This window comes from Cynocephalus volans, chromosome 1 (assembly GCF_027409185.1).
Source record: "Cynocephalus volans isolate mCynVol1 chromosome 1, mCynVol1.pri, whole genome shotgun sequence".
Lineage (NCBI taxonomy): Eukaryota > Metazoa > Chordata > Mammalia > Dermoptera > Cynocephalidae > Cynocephalus > Cynocephalus volans.
In genome coordinates, this window is record NC_084460.1 from 218,475,520 (window position 1) to 218,493,463 (window position 17,944).

The following is a 17,944-nucleotide window of genomic DNA, read 5'->3' on the forward strand; positions in this document are numbered from 1 at the left end:
AGGGAGTGGGGGTTCCAGATAGCACAGTGGAAATGTTTGGAAGGTAATGGAGAGAAACAGTAGGAAATTGAGTCAAATCAGATGATGAGCAAAGCAGGAAGGGGACACAAATCCAGATGAAAAGGAATGACTGGAAAGGTCTGCTCTTCTGAGGGTGACAGAGGAAAATGAGTCAGATCTGGTCACTCCCCTGCTTAGACTACTGTGATGGCTTTCCAGCACACTAGAATATAACTGAACTCCTTGCAAGGACCCGTAAGCCCTTCATCAGTAGTTCTCAAAGTGTGGTTCCTGAGCCAGCAGCATCAGCATCACCTGGAACTTGTTAGAAATGCTAATTCTTGGGCCCCAACCCAAAGCTACTGAAGCAGAACCTCTGGGGGTGGGACCCAGCAAACAGCATTTTAACAAGCCCTCCTCTGGGTGATTCTGATGTGCACTAAATTTGAGAACCTTTGGTGCATATAATCTGGCCTTTCCCTAGCTCCCTGACCTCAGAGTTTCCTAATTTACTAAGTTTTAGCCACACTGGCCTTCTTTCTCTCGTTTCGAAGCTCGGACTCTCTTCAGGGCCTTTGCTCTGTCAGTGCCATATGCCAAGAATGTTCCTGCCCCAGACCATCACGTGGCTCTCTCCCTCTCAACGTGCATGTCTCTATTCAGACAGAGCCTGCCTGAATACTGTATGTTACCCTCAACTTCCAGTTGTTTTCTAATCCGTTATTCACTCGTTCCTTCAGCACTTACCACTTCCTGAAATCTTTTGTTTTAAGAAAACAAAGATTTGATGTAAATACAGATCACTTGAGAATCTGTTCAAACGCAGATCCTCTTTCAGTAGGTCTGGGGTGGGACCCCAGATTTCTATTTTTAGTAAGTTCTCAGTAGCAACGGTGCTTCTGGTTCACAGAGTTCACTTTGAGTAGCAAAGTTTTAGAGTGAGCCCTTGGGTCTCACATAGTTGGTAGTTTAGTGGCTTCCAGACAACATCCTGAACATCCAGTTAGTTACATCTGTGATAATTCTATTAGAAATATTTTCTGGCTAGGAACACTAGCAGTTTTCCTAAACCAGCTCTCCTTTGGGAGGAGTGATGTTTGGGCTCTTTACAAAGATTACAGAATAATGAAAAGGAGATTGCTAAGGAGAGTACTGCTTTAAAGGGGGCTGAGTTTTACTAAGAACAACTCAGCAGAAGCCAACTTCCAAGCTTGCAGATTAATAAAGAAAAGAGAGCCTAGATCATTGCATTCTGTAGCTAATCTGCTAACTACAAAGTAAGGAATAGTTTAGATTTGTTTCCATCCAAACCATTTGCTAGGAAAGCCAACAAGAAACAGCCTTGTGTCCAGGATGCATTTTGCCTCTTCTCTTCCTGCTCATGTGCCATGGGTTGGCAATTACCTAGGGAGACAGCATAAGGAGGAAATATGGGGACTGTATTATCTAAAAACTTGGTAATGATACTTTAATTGAAAATCATGAGCATCAGATAAGCATTCAGAATATGTTGTCGAGGTGGAAATTTACATGCACCAAGAGTTCTTTGACCAAAAAAATTCGGAAAATGCTGGCTTACATAAACACAAATTAGGATTCCTGACTGCAGGACTTCTCAGATGCATTAATATGCTAACCTCCTTATGACTCTGCCAGGGCTTTCAGTGCACAGCATTTTCCAAACTTGTTGGACCACAGAATTGTCTAAGAGTATCTCATAGAACCAGTGTCCGTGGAGCAAATCTTGGGAAAGCTTATTGGATGAGATTGACCTCTACTGAAGCATTGCTTAAAAGAGAAAGGCTAAGGAGAGACAGGAAGTGGGACCAAGGGGAGAAGTTAAAGCAGGTGGTTTGTCTCCAGGCCCCTCACTCAGCTTTCTGCCAGCCAGAGATTTCCCAACTTGAAAGTCTCACCTGTAGCAGTCTTCCCAAACAATTTTCTCTCAACCTGTGTGTCCCCTTCTCTCAGAGCTCTGATGAAAAACTAAAGAAGTCACTCATTGTTGGGAATTAATTTGATACCCCTCCCAAAGGTGTTAGTGTTTTAAAGATTTATGGATTGGACCTACTTGACCCAAGAGGAATGGTTCTCTATTGGAGTATCAGGCTGGTGGGAGTGGGTTTTGACTGAGGAACTGTCTGCACTTACTGAGTGCCGTCTACTTCCTGGTCCTGGAATTAAGGGTCTGGGGTCTTATCTCCATCTGTTTTCTTCTGTGAAGTTTGATGGGAGGTTCAGGGTGCAATATTGTTCCTTCTGCAAGCCTTCAACCAGTTCTCTCCAAACTGGGTCTCTGGGAAATACCTGCTACAGTTGCAAGCAATACTTTACAAGGAGAACATAGTTTTTAGCATTTTGGAGTAAAGATCAGTTCTGTCCCCCACACTTTGTGGATGTGATATTTCTGAATCAAATTTCTTCCTGCTTTTCATCCTCTGAACTGCACTCACTTTCACCTTGTAACTGTGTATTTCTCACCACGTGTATAATCAACAGCAGTGCAGAAAGTCAACAGTTACAAGTGCTGCTGGACAAAAAATTTTGCATTGATTTTTCCATGATGTAGAAAAAATACAACCTGGAAAAAAAAAAAGTTTTGTTTTTTAATAATCTATAAGCTCCACAAGGAAAATGACCAAAATCTTATTCCATTTTGTACCCCAGTGCTGAGTGTCTAGCATATAACAGCTTTACTAGTTGTTTGTTCATTTGAATATCCCAGTTGTGTTACACAGGATTCTTTCTGTTTTACGTTATTGCTATTACTTTAGACCCTCTCCCCATATAACATGGTGGTTGACTCTAAATCTCTACTCATTTTGCTTTGTTATTATTTTCCAGCCAAGTGTGAGTGCATCTATATCATGAAATATTTTTCAATCAAGATTTTTAAAGTTTCGAAAGTTTTTTAAGGTGCTGGGATATTTAAAACTGTCTGACCATCTCTGCCTTAAGACAACATATAACCAATCTAATTCTTTATCACTTAGTAGGCTTCCAGCCACTAACAACATAACTCCAACTCACATCAAAATAAGTAACATAGAAATTGTAATAGGACAGCGTTCGTTGCCCGATGCACAACAAGCCAATATGCAAGGCATGTTGACTACAGAAAATGTGGAACATATAGAAAAACGTGAAGAAAATAACCATTACCCATGATGCGACTACATAGAAATAACTAGTGGTATGTGTCGGTGTACTTGCAGTGAACTACACCTCCAGCGTGGACGTGTGTACATTCAACAAAATAACTGGACTCCAGATCTCCTGTTTGTAACACTAACTTTTCTTCAGCTACAAATATGAGAATTTCCCCATGTACTTAAATATTCTTAAAGAATAGCATGATTTTTAATCTATTTTAGTATTCTATTACATGGCTACACCCACCTGTCTGGGGCTTCAGCTTTGAAATCACATGCGCCCCACCGTCGCCCTGCCCCTGGGGAGGCCACGCCGTCAGTCTCTCTACAGGCCCTGTTGGATGTGTGGCTCACCAGCTTGGAATCCAGTCCAACCCCGCAGGCTGGCTTCCTCTCCAGAGGAACCAGGAACAGGTCCCTGGGCTGGGCTGGGCTGGGCTGGCTTTGAGCTCCACTGTCTTCTTTTCTTGACTGTGCCCCTCCTCCCCCTAAAGTGCCCCTGGGGATTCCAGTGCTCCCACACTTCCTCTTGGTAGAGGAACACCCCTGCCTGTGCCACCCCTTAAGTGGGTGTGTGACAATGAGCTTGGGGCCTCCCGTTTATCTTCATGCCTCTCCTTGCCATTGCCACCACCTCTGTCCCTGTCTCGCTAGCTGTACCTTGCGGAAGGTCCCAATATAGAGTTTTTGCAGGGATTAGGAACAGTTTCTTAATATCCCAGAAGAGAAAGTTTCAGGAATTTAGGGGAGAAGCTAGAAACCTGCATCTTTCCGTGCTGGTGAAGTCCTAGGCTCCTTACACTGAAACTTGTCCCAAAGATCATTCCTTGAATTTATTTATTTGTTTTGTGGCTGGCTGCTTTGGGGAACTGAACCTTTGACCTTGGTGTTTCAAGGCTGTGCTGTAACAAGCTGAGCTAACCGGCCAGCCCCATTCCTTGAATTTAAGGGCAGGTATCGTGCCTGAGGCCTGGACAAGAGGTGGGGGTGACTTCCCTGGTCTCCACCCAAGCAACCTCAGACTTTCTCTCCCACCCTTCATGGAAAAGACCCCGGCCATGGCGCAGCCCTGATTGGGACCAGCAGCACTTGCTCTATTCCCAAAGGTGGCCACAGCTGCCTAGTAACGGGCTCAGGTTTCAGAGCCTTTTCTTCCCAGAAAATCTCAATAAGCTCTGGCCCCTACACAGCTGGGAGTCATTAACCAGGAATCAAAGGGCAGCATCAAGGGAGGCGGGGCCTCCAGCTGCCCCAGCGGCCTCACACTTGGCCTCCAGGGGTTGATGAATCAGCCTCGAGGCAGAACTAGGGGCCCGGCTGGATGTCATACATGCTCTGAGCAGTGCTGGGCCAGAGAGGGTGTCCCAGCCCCTAGACACTCTCTTCAGGATGGGGTGACTGAGGGTGGCCCTGAAGGGGTGGAGTAACCAGCCCCGACACTTCCCCTTACTCCTTTGAGCACTTGTCCGTCTATTAGAGTTGAGTCCGTTGCCTTGACTTAGAAACTTCACTGGACTTCTCAAGAGGTCAAGAGAAAGCTGACCCTATGACAGACCCCTATCAAAATCAGGGCTGGTCAGGAGGTCCCAGTCAGAGCCAGTGCTTCAGGCCACCAGCCAAGCTGCAGAGCCTGTTTCCCAGGGCTTCCGTGTGGGCTATAAAGAATTCAGCAGGCACATAAGGCTGCAGTCAAGCCTATACGGATTGAGAAAACCAGTGATTTCTTAACAGAAGTTTCTCTGCTGCTTAAGTGAGTGACTATTCTAGCTCTTACTTCTCCCAGGATTAGCGCCACTGGAGCTTGCTTGGGCAGCCCTCCTCTCTAGAGCTTGTCTCCCTTCCTCCCTCCCCTAGGCCACCCTGTCCCAGCATCTCTCCAGCAAACCCTAGAGTCTTGCTCTTTTCACAGAGCCTGGCCTGAGTGGAGATAGTGATCAGTAGCCCTATTTCTCCCTGCTAGGGTTCCTTGAAGTCTCTCAAGCTCAAGAAGGACTCCAGCACAGAGGTGGCTCCTCCTCTGTGCTCCTCAGGACGGAGAGCCTGGGAGGGCCAAGAATGTGCTGTTACAGACCAGACTTCCTGACTCGGGTGCCCTCTGACCTTCAGTAATTACAGCTTTGGAAGTGGTTGGCTCCCCATCTAGAAATTGGAGATAATGAGCCCCAACTTCTTGGGGCTATTGAAGGTTAAATTGATTCATAGTGGCTACGTGGTTGGCAATCCTGGCCTGGAATTTGGGTGGAGGCTGCTCTGTCAGCCTGGAGTGGGGGCAGCCTGGCCTGCTGGAGCAGCCCCCAGTGAGGCAGTGGGGGAGCTGGCCGCTGGCCTGTCTCTGCCCCAAGTCCTCCTCTGCCCCCAAATTCTTCAAACGGTTCCTAAATGTTCTGCTACTAGAACCCTCTGTCTGGCCAGGGTGGTCTATTTTCAGCCCCCTCATACTGCCCCTTTCCTCTCCTGGAATGCCCGCCCCGTATTTCCTTGTCTACTTAATTTAAACCATGCCCTGCGGAAATCCCACTCTGCCTGCAGTCCTTACTGTTCACAGCAGTCTTGTTTGCTTTCTCTCCTCTGAAGTCCTGTAGACCAGCACTTTTCAAATTCTCATGTGTGGGGGATCTTTTGGAAATGCAGATGCCTATTCAGAAAGCCTGGACAGGGGCCTGAGATTCTGCATTTTTTCCAAGACAAAGTGGCTGCGGCTCTCTGAGGAGCTCACCTGGAGGGGCAGGCTATAGATCTCATGCCTTGCACCAAGGCACAGGCCTTTATTTTAGGAGCACAGGCTCCCCTGCCACTCACCCACATCCATATGAAATTAGTACTGCATTAATGCAAATTTATGAGTTTGGACTTAACAGTAATTACTTGTAAAGTCAATCAAGCTGTTTGATAAATATAAAAATATCAAATTGAGTGTTGTAGATGACTGCAGTCTTCTATCAGCTTCAGTTTCCAACTACTTCTGTATTTTATGGAGAAAATCCTGATAGACACAGACAAATAATTGGAAATGGTTAATTTTTAAAAATGATCACTCAACTGGAAATTTTAGGATGTCCTTTTGTAGTGGACTGTCTTGTTAGAAACTGTTCTCTTTTACAATCACTATGCCAGAAAGATTTCGTCCAAGTTCTACACAAAACCATTTAATTTGGCAGCACAATTTAATACTTTGGTGAGTACAGTGTATTAAAATTTCACATGTAATACTTTTCAGCATATCTGTTGTTTTATCACTGTTTTTAAATAAAGTGTAATTTAAAAAATGGAATGAGAATCAAGTAATTGTATCACCCTAGAGCAGCTTTCTCAACCTCCACATGGTTGTCATTTGGGGCTGGATAATTCTTTGCTGTAGGTTCTTTCTGGTACATTGATTAGCAGCATCCCTGCCCACTATCTCCTACGTGCCAGCTGCACACACACCCCCGCCCCCCATAAGCTGTGAGAATCAAAAATGTCTCCAGACATTGACAAATGTCCCCTAGGAGGCAAAATCATTCTACCCTTCGAGAATCATTGCCCTAAAGACACTAGGACCTGGGCTTTCCATGGAACACAGTTTGAAAACTAATGGCTCATAGCCTTCCTTTAGCACCTGGCACGCACATAGCCCCTGTAGTGACTCTTTACTAGAATGTAAACTCCTTGTGAGCCGGACCATGAAGAAAATTTCACTTGCAAACAGTGAAGTTGCTCAATGTGATGCCCAACCAATGTTTGTTGATTGACTGATAAAGATACTAGCACCTGCCCTGGCTGCCTCATGGAGATATTTTGAGAGAAGTCTGAGATAACGAATGCAACCACGTTTTGAAAGCATAAATATATAATAAATGGAAGGTGTTAATGAAACTGCCAGAGTGCTTTTGTTTATCCCCATTTCTTATCAGCTTACCTTCCCCAACCAGGGGAACAATGTAAAATTTTTCCTTCTTTCCTGAAATTTTCCTTATTCTCATGGAGTGGTATCAGTTCTGGCATTTATTAACTGTGAGGCTTTTAGCATATTACTTAATCCCCTTGAATCTCAATTTGCTCATCTGTAAACTAGAAATGATAATATTCATTTTATAAGAATGTTTTGCAGATCAAATGAGGTAATACAAGGGAACTTCAAAAAGTTCGTGGAAAAAAAGGATTAAAAGATAACACAAATCTTTTCATGAACTTTTTGAAGTACTCTCATATAGGCAAAGTCCTTAACCATCCAAAGAATTCGTAAAGGAAGCTCTTAGTAAATGTTAGTTGTTTGTTCTGCCTTTGGAGTATCCTTAAATATTCCCACTCTGAAGAAGAGGAAAGGTGGCAAAGAGAATATAAAACAGAAGATAAGCCAGATGTCTTTCCTATTTAGCTTTGGAAAGAGCCTTTTGCTAACTCCATTCTTCTACTGATATATACACACATTCTCATGTGCACACAATCCCTCATTTTCATCCTGCATCCAAAAGCAGGTTACCTTTCCCACTTGTCTCTGATATCAGCATCCTCCACTTCAATTACCCGAACCAGAAACCACTGAATCGTCCCTTCTCCTATCAACAAGTTCTTCAAGTTCTACTGATTTTGCTTTTAAAGGGAGAATCACCCCCATACACTGGATTGCCTCTGTTTTAGCTCAGGCCTTCATCCATCCTACCTGAACTATCGTAGTAGGTCCCTAGTATTTTTCCCACTGTCTAATCATAGTCCCTTCAAAACCATTCTCCACTGTGTTTCTAAGTGACATTCACCTGCTCAACACCATTTGGTGATTTCTCACAGCTTAGAAAGATGAAGATCAAGTGCCCAGACAAGACACACAATGTGTTCACAAGGCCCAGCTCTCCGGCCTTCTCTCCCTCTCCTTGCACTTTACGCTCAGGGGATGCTCTTCTGCACTCTGTGCTAACCATGATGTTCTTCACATTTGGACCCTTCAGTGCCTTCTTCCCCCCCGCCCGCCTGCTTGGTATGCCCATATCCCCTCTCTGCTTGTCTACCCGGAAACTCCTCTTCATTCTTGGTGGCACCCACATTAAGGCATACCAGGTAATCAATGGCCTGAAATATAATCGAATCACATTGTGCTCCCCACCACCCTTTTCCCCAGCATATCTGAGAATATGTGATGTACTGGATAAATAATCTTCATATTTACATTAAGAAACATAATCAACAGAAAATTCTGTTTATCATAGGACAACGCATTAACACATACAACAATAAATGTGTATGTGGACTGAATTCCTTGGGCCACCACTTACATCTCTCCCAACTATTGACCCTGCATTCATTTTCTGGGTTAACATGTGAAATTTGAGGGTTTGTATCCTCTACAGTTGTAGACTTTCTCAGAATCTTCTAGATGTTCTTAGTTTGGTTCTTGCGAGGCCCGGGGCAATGCATCTTTTTGGACTATATAACTCATCTCATCTCCAGGAGAGAAGCCTCCCACTTGGCACACGGAGGCACGGAGGTGTGCGGAGAATCCCTATTCACCCAGGGATTTGCCTCCTACTTCTCCCCTGCCTTCCTCCAGCCCCATCTTTTTTCCTCTCCTCTTTTCTCCCCACATCTTGGGTTTTGATTTTTCTTCCACTTTTATATCTGCTGAGTCAAATGAAAGTGTTCTCATCATGGGAAGGGTAAAAGCAGATGTTCTAAAATTGTCTACTAGCTAATTGAGTACTTGATATATACCAGGAACTGCGTTAAGGCTTCACCTGTGTTATCCCATTTAATCCTCACAATGAGACTGCAAGACAGGAACTTTTGTTTCTCCCATTTTTATAGATGAGAAAACCATGACCCAGAGAGGTTAAGTCACTTTCCCAAGGCCCCACGGCTAACAATGAGCACAGGAAGAATTTGATGTCGATGTCTGACTCCTGGGCCCATCCTGCCATATTCCCACTGGTGAGTCCTGTAACAGCCTCTTAGGCTTCATTTCAACATCACACTCAGATGTCTGCTCTGTGGGACTTCCTGATCACCTCTCCTTCAAAGGGACATTAAAAAAAAAAAAAAGAATAGAGAAAAAAAGTGCAAAAATAATTTGTTCCTTTCTCTATGCTGTTTCTATACATGCTTTTTATTAATGCACATGCCACACCTCAGTGGTAGGACTTGAGAACTATGCCTTCTCAGCTGTCTTTCCATCCTAAGAGACTACTGCACAGAAGCTTGTCTGGGTGGAAATATTTTTCTAGAAACAGCCTAACCACAGAGTGATAATCACTAGCTCACTCCGCCACAGCAGTGTTTGTTTCATCTCTTCTGTGGGCCAGCTGGCTAAAGGCACAGGATGGAAAGAGATTGCTGACCTGCACACGGTGGAAGCCTTCTGATGGAAGGACGTGGCAAATGAGGTAAAGGTACAGCAAAATGTTCAAGAAAGATATCCATGCCCATGGGAGACTGTATTCCTGGTTGTCCTTCTGTGCTTCCAGAGCCTGGGTGTGGGCATGTTCGCCTGAATGTCCTTGTTGATTAAAACAGTTTCTAAATGAAAATGAAATCAGAGCTCTCTGACTGTAGTAGAAAATGTTCCCTTTGGGGCCAGTGCTGCTCAGACCTGGGAGTGAGCCAATGACAGCAGCATGGTGCATGTACATGTGTGGCCCTGGCTGCATGCCACCCTGCACACCTCAATGGCATGGGGTGGGGCTTCTCAGCCTCACCACATCCTGGCTTGGTTAGCACTCACAGGTGCAGTGTGGTGCTTCTGTGGGGTAGTGTGATCTAAGGAAGCGCTGTGGATTAAATGTGTCCTCCAAAAGCCCATGTATTAGAAACTTAACCCCCACCGTGACAGTGTTAAGACGGTGGGAAATCCTATTATGACATTTGACAGGTGGGGCCTTTGAGAGGTGATTAGACTGTTAAGGACCGTGCCCTTGTGAATGCATTGATCCATTCTTGGAGTAATGGGCGTGATTTGAATGGCTTTACAAGCAGAGCAAGTGAGAAGCTTAGCTCTCTTGCTCAGCCTTTTCTCACCATGACACCCTGAGTTGCTGTAGAGAGTCACCCCACCAGGAAGAAGGCCCTCACCAGATGCGTCCTGTGGTCTTTGGACTTCCCAGTCTCCCAAACTATAAGAAACAAATTTCATTTCTTTATAAATCACCCAGTTTCATGTAGTCTGCTATAAGCAACAGAAACAGACTAATACGGAAGGCTCATGAGCCTTCTGGAAACATCCCCACCCCAGCCCTTGGAAAAAGAGTCAGAGAATGATGCCAGGGAGAAGAAAGTGTGGGGACTGGTGAACCCCTGGCAGGAGCAGAGGGAACAGAACAGTTCAGGGCCTGTAACTGCGAGCTCCAGTCTCGTTGTGTGAAGCCACCTGCTGGAGGAGAAGAGTGCCTTTGGAGCAGGCAGAGAGGAGAGAAAAGCAGAGCCTCTTTATTAGGATATCGACCCATAAGGCCAATGCAACACCGTATCAACCTATCTCATGGTAAACTGGCCCTTCAGTGACCTGCAGATTCTCAGGTGACAGGCAGCTTCCACGCTACAAATCAGTCCTGCTCCTGTATGGAGGGCAGCCAGGAAAGGCCGAGGTAAATGCCTCCAGTCACCTCCTCCATGTCCACTAGGCGCTCACCATGCTGACTTTCTGCCTGAGAGACGCCAGCCTGAGGGAGGGGAGGGAGGGGACAGCGGTGATCTCCTGTCACTGCTCCCTGGGCCTGGGGAGTGAGAACCAGAGAAGGCCCTGAGCTTGCTGGCGGCCCGGGGCCTCTGAGCGGGCTGCACGACAGGCCTGTTCTCTCCGCTTCCCTTTGTGTGACTGGGCGATGGTGGCGATGAAGCAGCTGCAATTCCTCACTCACCTTTCTTTTTTCCTTTGTTCTGCTTACCTTTTGTTCCCTTCTCCAGTTTTGACATAAAATATGGAGACATCTGCATTTGAGACTGTGGAAAATCTGGCTAAAGCTTACACAGCCAAATTCTCGCTTTGCGCTGGCCTGAGAACCACAGAGGATCCCATCTGATTCATTCATTACCTCTCCAACTTCGTTTCCAATCTGCTTTCAATAGCTTTTGGTGACTGACTAATAGATTTTGATTAGGACACATTAAAGAAGGTGAAGAGAATTGAAATGTGAAGAAATGGTTTTGAAGTTGATAAAGCTTCCTTTTGGATAAAGCTACCCTTTCCTGTAGGCTGCTAAAATATATATTTTAAAAGAAAGATGTTAAGCCACATTCTGCCTAGAAAGTACCCTTCAGTTTCTCTTTGAGGAGACATTTGAGAGCAGCATGGAAGGGGCACTTTTATTTCCATTCCTGGCAGCCATTAGCTCTTTCACTGCTTAACAGGAGGCCTCTCAAAGATGCCACAAATGACAGAATCAAAGCAGGTGCAAAAGAGCATGAGAAGAAGGGTCCTCTAGCTTCAGGCTCTGTGAGGACCCTTGGGAGAAGAGGAAAATGTCCAGACCTAGGGAGCTCTGGCTTCACTCCTTCTGCCACTGCTGCCCTGAAAAGCCAACCATTAGCCAAGGACGCGAGGGACGTTTCCGAGATTTCTCAGCCACCTCACTGCACGCCCTGTCCTGTGTTCCTTGTGCCTCTCATGGATGCAGAGGTTGGTGTCCACAAAGAAGCAGGTGGAGTCAGTTTCTAAAATGACCAGACCCCTCTATTGCCATTTGGATTTCCTGGGAAACAGACTCCGAGATGGAGATTTGCGTGCAGGTGGATTGTTGGGCAGTGCTCTCAGGAATCGCACCGTAAAGGAGGGAAGGAGACAGGATGGACAGAAGGACAGCTTGAACTACATGTGAAGCTGTCACAGCACATGCCTCAGCTCTGAAGGTGGGATGGCCCTCAGAGATGTCTCAGGTGGAGGCTACCTAGCCAGGGGCATAACTGTGGGTGAGAGAGCTCCCTTGAGCCAAGGGCGACTCTTGGGGAAGACTCAACGAGAGCAAAGCCAGCAGCCAGCAGCATTCCTCTGTCAGCTGGGGGGAGTGCCTCAGTCCTGGAGAGGGACTCTTGGCAGTGTGCCATGGTGTCCTCTGCTGTCCACCCCTGTGCCGTGCAGATCTCCTTTTAGTACATTAAGTTTCTCACTGGAAACATGGCTTCCCAGATTCCTCAGTTCCCTAAGAAAACTTAAAATAAGATGGTTAGTGACACAAACTATGACGCAGCTGGTCTCAATATGGCTGGTGCTCTTTGTCTGTTACCCATTCTGGATTCTCTCCAGCCTTGCCTAGTAAGCTCCTCTGCTAGACTACATGGCTATCCTTTTGGGGGGAATCAGGATCTTCATCCTGGAGATTTCTGGGTCTCTGGTTGCAATGCCTCCTCAGTTGCCACACTTGTTGATTTACTATCACAACTGGGAGTATCAAGAGACACCCATGGATCACCTGGGTGCCAATCATACTCCACCCGGCTCCATCGCATAACCACAGTCCTCCTAGTGCTGCTGATCAGGGCCAATTACCCCTGCCGTGAGAGTAACTCCTCTTCTCACCTGCTGGTCTCTTTGCTCAAGGAGCCCAAAGTGAAAAAGAAGTGATTATAGCTTAAAGTTGAATGGGACTTTAGTCATGACTCCTGGTGGAAGAGTTTCTCCATCTGAGAACTACGACCTCTAAACCTGTGGACAGAGATTTGCAGAGGCTGTAAGCACAAGTTCCCCAAATGGATCCCTGGGAGTGATGGTAAGCACAGCCCCCCTTTTCCCACCTTCCTATCTCTGGACTCCCATCCCATGAATTCTACCTGCCAGGGACACAGCCCTATGTAATGGTCATTGTTTTAGGGTGCATATGGCATCCTAGAGAATGGTGTTCTTTCTAAGCTGGTACCTCAGCATTCAGTCATTCCATTACTCAATTAGGCTGACAACTTCTAGGGGGGGGTGTGATGTGGAATACGATCAGTTGATCCCATGGTCGGATACCCACAGCACATCTCCCTGTCTGTAAAGTGAGTCCCTTGGTCCTTTGTGATACTTATGCAGGATTCTATGTTAGTGGGTGAAACATTCTAGAAGCCCTTGGATAGTGTTGCTGGCTGAGACCCTGTGGGCAGGAAAGATAAATCAAAACATGTAATATGTGTCCATTCCAGTCAAGAGGAATCACTGACCTTCATAGGGTTGAAGGAGGACTCCAATGCAATCAACTTGCCGTCAGTTGTTTGTTTGGTCTCCATGAGGGGTGGTGCTTTATTGGAACCCAGTGTTGGTTTCTGTTGCTGGTAGGTTGGACATTCAACAGGGGCAGCCTTAGTTAATGGGAGTACAGATTATCTATTGCATTATTGCTTGCTAAATAATCAGCTTTTGGGTTTACTTATGTTAGTTTTACTTTCAGTTCATTGATTTCTCCTTTTATTTGTATTCCTTCTTGCTTTCCTTTAGTTTTCTGTTACTTTGTCATGGTTCTTTTTCTGACTTTCCCTGCCCACCCTTATTTTTTAATCTGTGTAGCTCCTGAATGGCTGTCACAGAAAGATCTTGGGTCAAGTATCAGCCAAAAAACTGTAGAGTCTGCTGCCCCAAAGGTTCAGAATGACTTCCCTTTCTCCCCTCCCCTCCTAAGTGAGTGGTCACTCCTGGCTGGCTGTCTTCACCTTGCTCTAATTCAGAGAGGCCAAAGACTTTGTCAGGAAGGTATCCAGGTGCCTTGTTAGGATAAGAAGCCTGCACTTTTAGTGATTTTTTTTTTTTTTTTTTTTTTTTTTTTTGTAGATTCCAAAGAGGAGTTTTTCCTTTGCATCCTTGATCCTGTCCTTGGCTTGGAAAGAAAGTAATAGAAAGCATAATCTTGGGCCTTAGGGTCCAAGGAGTAGCTTCCTGTGGATGCTACCAAATGGACAGAGGCAGTTCTAGCTTGTCCTAAGCACACTTCAAATTTCTGCAGCTCAGGTGGGGAGGGCTTTTCTTTAACTGCCTAAGCATGAGTTCCCTGCTTTGTAAAACATCCTTGCTAGGCCACTGTGTGGATTAAATGAAATACTTAGTACAAATCTTGGCACTTAGTACTTATTCAATGAAAGTTCATTGTTATGGGTAGTAATGGGTTCTCTGCACTCCTTCCAAGCCTTCCTGAGGACAGGCAGCCATCTGAATCACCTCATCATCCACCTGAGCATTGGATATATTCAATGAATCCTTATGGAGGTTAATTGAGTAGTTTCTACTGGGGAAATGAAGTATCCCTGTAAAAGTGCCCAGTCCTAAATTTTCCAGTGCAGCCATGCCTGGGAGTAGATACCAGGTATCTTCCTCAAACACACTTAATGATGCTGCTGTTAGTTGGGATTCCCATCACAGTCTCATTTGGCCCGGCCAGCCCAGGTTTGTTTGTTTACAAGGCAAAAAGTCAGCTGGATGCAGCTTTATTTGTGATTGCCAAAACCTGGAAGCAACTAACATGTCCTTCAGTAGGTGAGTGGATAAATAAACTGTGGTACATCCAGAAGATGGAAGACTAGAAGTGCCGAGGGCATGTTCCTCCCATAGAAGATCAAAAGAGGTCCATGATCACTGCCACTGCACTTGCTGGAGCCATTGTCCAGAAACAGAACTACTGACCCTCACAGAGCAGCTCCCCACAGAATAGCCATCCTGTGGGTGGCCACTGCTGTAGCTGCAGACTTTGCAGACATGCAGGAGGAGGCTGCAACAAACATTGCCATTGCCGCCACCATGAGCTAATCCGGCAACTGCCAAGGACACCATAGATGTGAGGGAGACAGCTGTAGCCATTGATGCCACCACAAACTAACCCCACTGCTGCTGCAAACTCCACAGATGTGAGGGGGCATTTGCAGCCACAAGCACTCCTGTTGCCCCCACAAGGTAACCCCATTGTCACTGCACATACCTCAGATGTGAGGGAGGCAGTTACAATCACCAGCGCTGATGCCACTGCTGTCAAGTAACCCCACTGCTACTGCAGACACCATAGCTGCACAGGCCACCGCTATGGACACCACAGCGAGGTGCTGGCTGCTGAAACCATCACTGCTGCTGTTGCCACCACCACTGGAACTGCAAGGCAGCCACCTTTGTCATGCAAGCAGCCTGCTGCCAATGGAGACATCACTGCCACACAGGCAGCCCACCAACACCACTGCCACCGCCACCACTGCCACAAGTATAGCCTGCTGCCATAGCAGCAGCCACAGCAGCAACTGCCACTGTTCAGGCAGACTGCTGACCACTTGACTTCAGTGACACAGTAGGGTCACAAGCAGAATGCAGGGAAGGAGATTAATAGAAGAGGTAACTCTTCTACCAGATGACTAGACATTAAAGTAGAGATATTAAAAATATGAATAAACAAGAAAATATGAGTCTACCCAAAGAATGCAATAATTGTCAAGTGCCAGACTCCATAGATCAGGAAACCTTTAAAAAGACTGAAAAGGAATTCCTTTTAAGGAAGCTAAATGAAATACAAGAAGACATAGTCAGACAACACAATCAACTGAGCAAAACTATTCAGGATATGAAGAAGGAATTTTACAAGGAGATTAATACTTTTAAAAAGAATGAGGCAGAACTCATGGATCTCAAGGAGTCATTCAATGAAATAAAAAACACACTGAGAGCTTAAGCAGCAGGCTAGAGCTAGCAGAAGAAAGAATTTCTGATCTTGAAGACAGTCTCTTCAAAACAACTAGGGCAGATAAAAAAAAGAAAAAGAATTTTAAAAATAAAGAAAATCTAAGAGAGATAGCAGAAAACCTTAAGCACACAAATATCTGAATCATGGGTGTTCCTGAAGGGGAGGAGAAGAGAAAAGGCATTGAAGACATATTCAACAAAATAATAATGGAAAACATCCCAGGTATAGGGAGAGACATGAACCTTCAGATTCAGGAGGATCAATGATGTACAAACAGATTCAATCCAAAAAGGTCCTCTCTGAGACACATTATAGTCCAACTGGCAAAACTCGAAGACAAAGAGAAAATCCTAAAAACAGCAAAAGAAGTGTCAAGTCACCTATAAGGAAGTCCCCATAAGACTAACAGCAGACTTCTCAAAAGAAACTCTACAGGGCAGAAGAGAATGAGATGATATATTCAAAATACGAAAAGAAAAATGTTGCCAGCCAAGAATACTATACCCCACAAGGCTATCCTTCAGAAATGAAGGAGAAATAGCATATTTTCCAGACAAACAAAAACTATGGGAGTTCACCATCACACAGCAAGCCCTACAAGAAATCCTCAAGGGAGTCCTGTATCTGGAATCCAAAAAGTGACAATCAACACACAAGAAAGAACAAAACCCACAGATAGAATGAAAATGCAAACAACAAAGAGAAAGAAACTGTATCTTATCACCTCCAAAAGCAAACACCGAAGATAAGCAATAAAAAGGAAAAAAGAAATAAAGCATATTTAAAACACCCAAAAGAAAATCAATTAAATGCGAGGAGTAAGACAATACCTTTCAGTAACCTAAATGTAAATTGATTAAATTCCCCACTAAAAAGACACAGACTAGCTGCTTGGATTAAAAACCTAGACCCAACTATGTGCTATGTACAAGAGACTCACCTCACCTGTAAAGAAACACACAGACTACTAGTGAAGGGATGGAAAAAGATATACCATGCAAATATAAATCAAAAACTAGTAGTAGCTATTCTTACATAAGCTAAAATAGACTTTAAGCCAAAAACTATAAAAAGAGACAAAGAAGGTCACTATATAATGACAAAGGGATCTATCCAGCAAGAAGACATAACAATCATAAATATATATGCATCCAACATTGGAGCACCCAGATATATAAAGCAAACACTATTAGAACTGAAGAAAGAGACAGACCCCAATAAGATGATAGTTGGGGACCTGCACACCCCTCTCTCAACATTGGACAGATCACCTAGGCAACAAATCAACAGAAAAACACAGAATTTAAATCACATTTTAGAACAATTGGACCTGGCAGATATATACAGAACATCTCATCCAACAACTACAGAATATAAATTCTTCTCATCAGCACATGGATCATTCTCCAGGATAGATCACATATTAGGTCACAAATCAAGTCTCAATAAATTCAAAAAAATTGGAATTATCTCATGTATTTTCTCAGACCACAATGGATTCAAACTAGAAATGCAAAAGCAGTACTAAGAAGGAAGTTTATTGTAGTAAGCGCTACAATAAAAGAATAGAAAGATTTCAAATAAACAACCTAACACTATACCTCAAATAACTAGAAAAACAAGAACAATCTAACCCCAAAATTAGGAGATGGAAAGAAATAATTAAGATCAGACCAGAACTAATGAAATACAAACAAAAAACAATACAAAAGATCAATGAAACAAAAAGTTGGTTTTTCAAGAAGATAAACGAAATAGACAAACCATTAGCTAGGTTAACTAAAAAAAGAAGAGAGAAGACCCAAATAACGAAAATTAGAAATGAAAAAGGAGACATTATAACCAATATGACAGAAATACAAAGAATCATTAGAGACTATAGTAATCAACTATATGAGAAAAGACTTGAAAACCTGGAAGAAATGAATAAATTTATGGACACATACAAACTACCAAGACTGAACCAAGAAGAAATAGAAAACCTGAACAGACCAATAACAAGCAATGAGATTGAAGCAGTAATCAGCAATCTGCCAACACAGAAAATCCCAGGACTGGATGGCTTTACTGCTGAATTCTACCAAACCTTTAAAGAGGAATTAATACCAATTCTCTTCAAACTATTCCAAAAAACTGAAACAGAGGCTATTCTCCCAAACTCCTTCTATGAGGCCAGCATCACCCTAATACTAAAACAGACAAAGA

General features: G+C 44.3%; 1 pseudogene; it reads left to right on the forward strand.

Moving 5' to 3' along the window:
• The first annotated feature begins 15,030 nt into the window (after positions 1–15,030).
• LOC134369234 (vasculin-like protein 1) overlaps positions 15,031–17,944 on the forward strand; it is an 85,871-nt pseudogene continuing 82,957 nt past the window's right edge.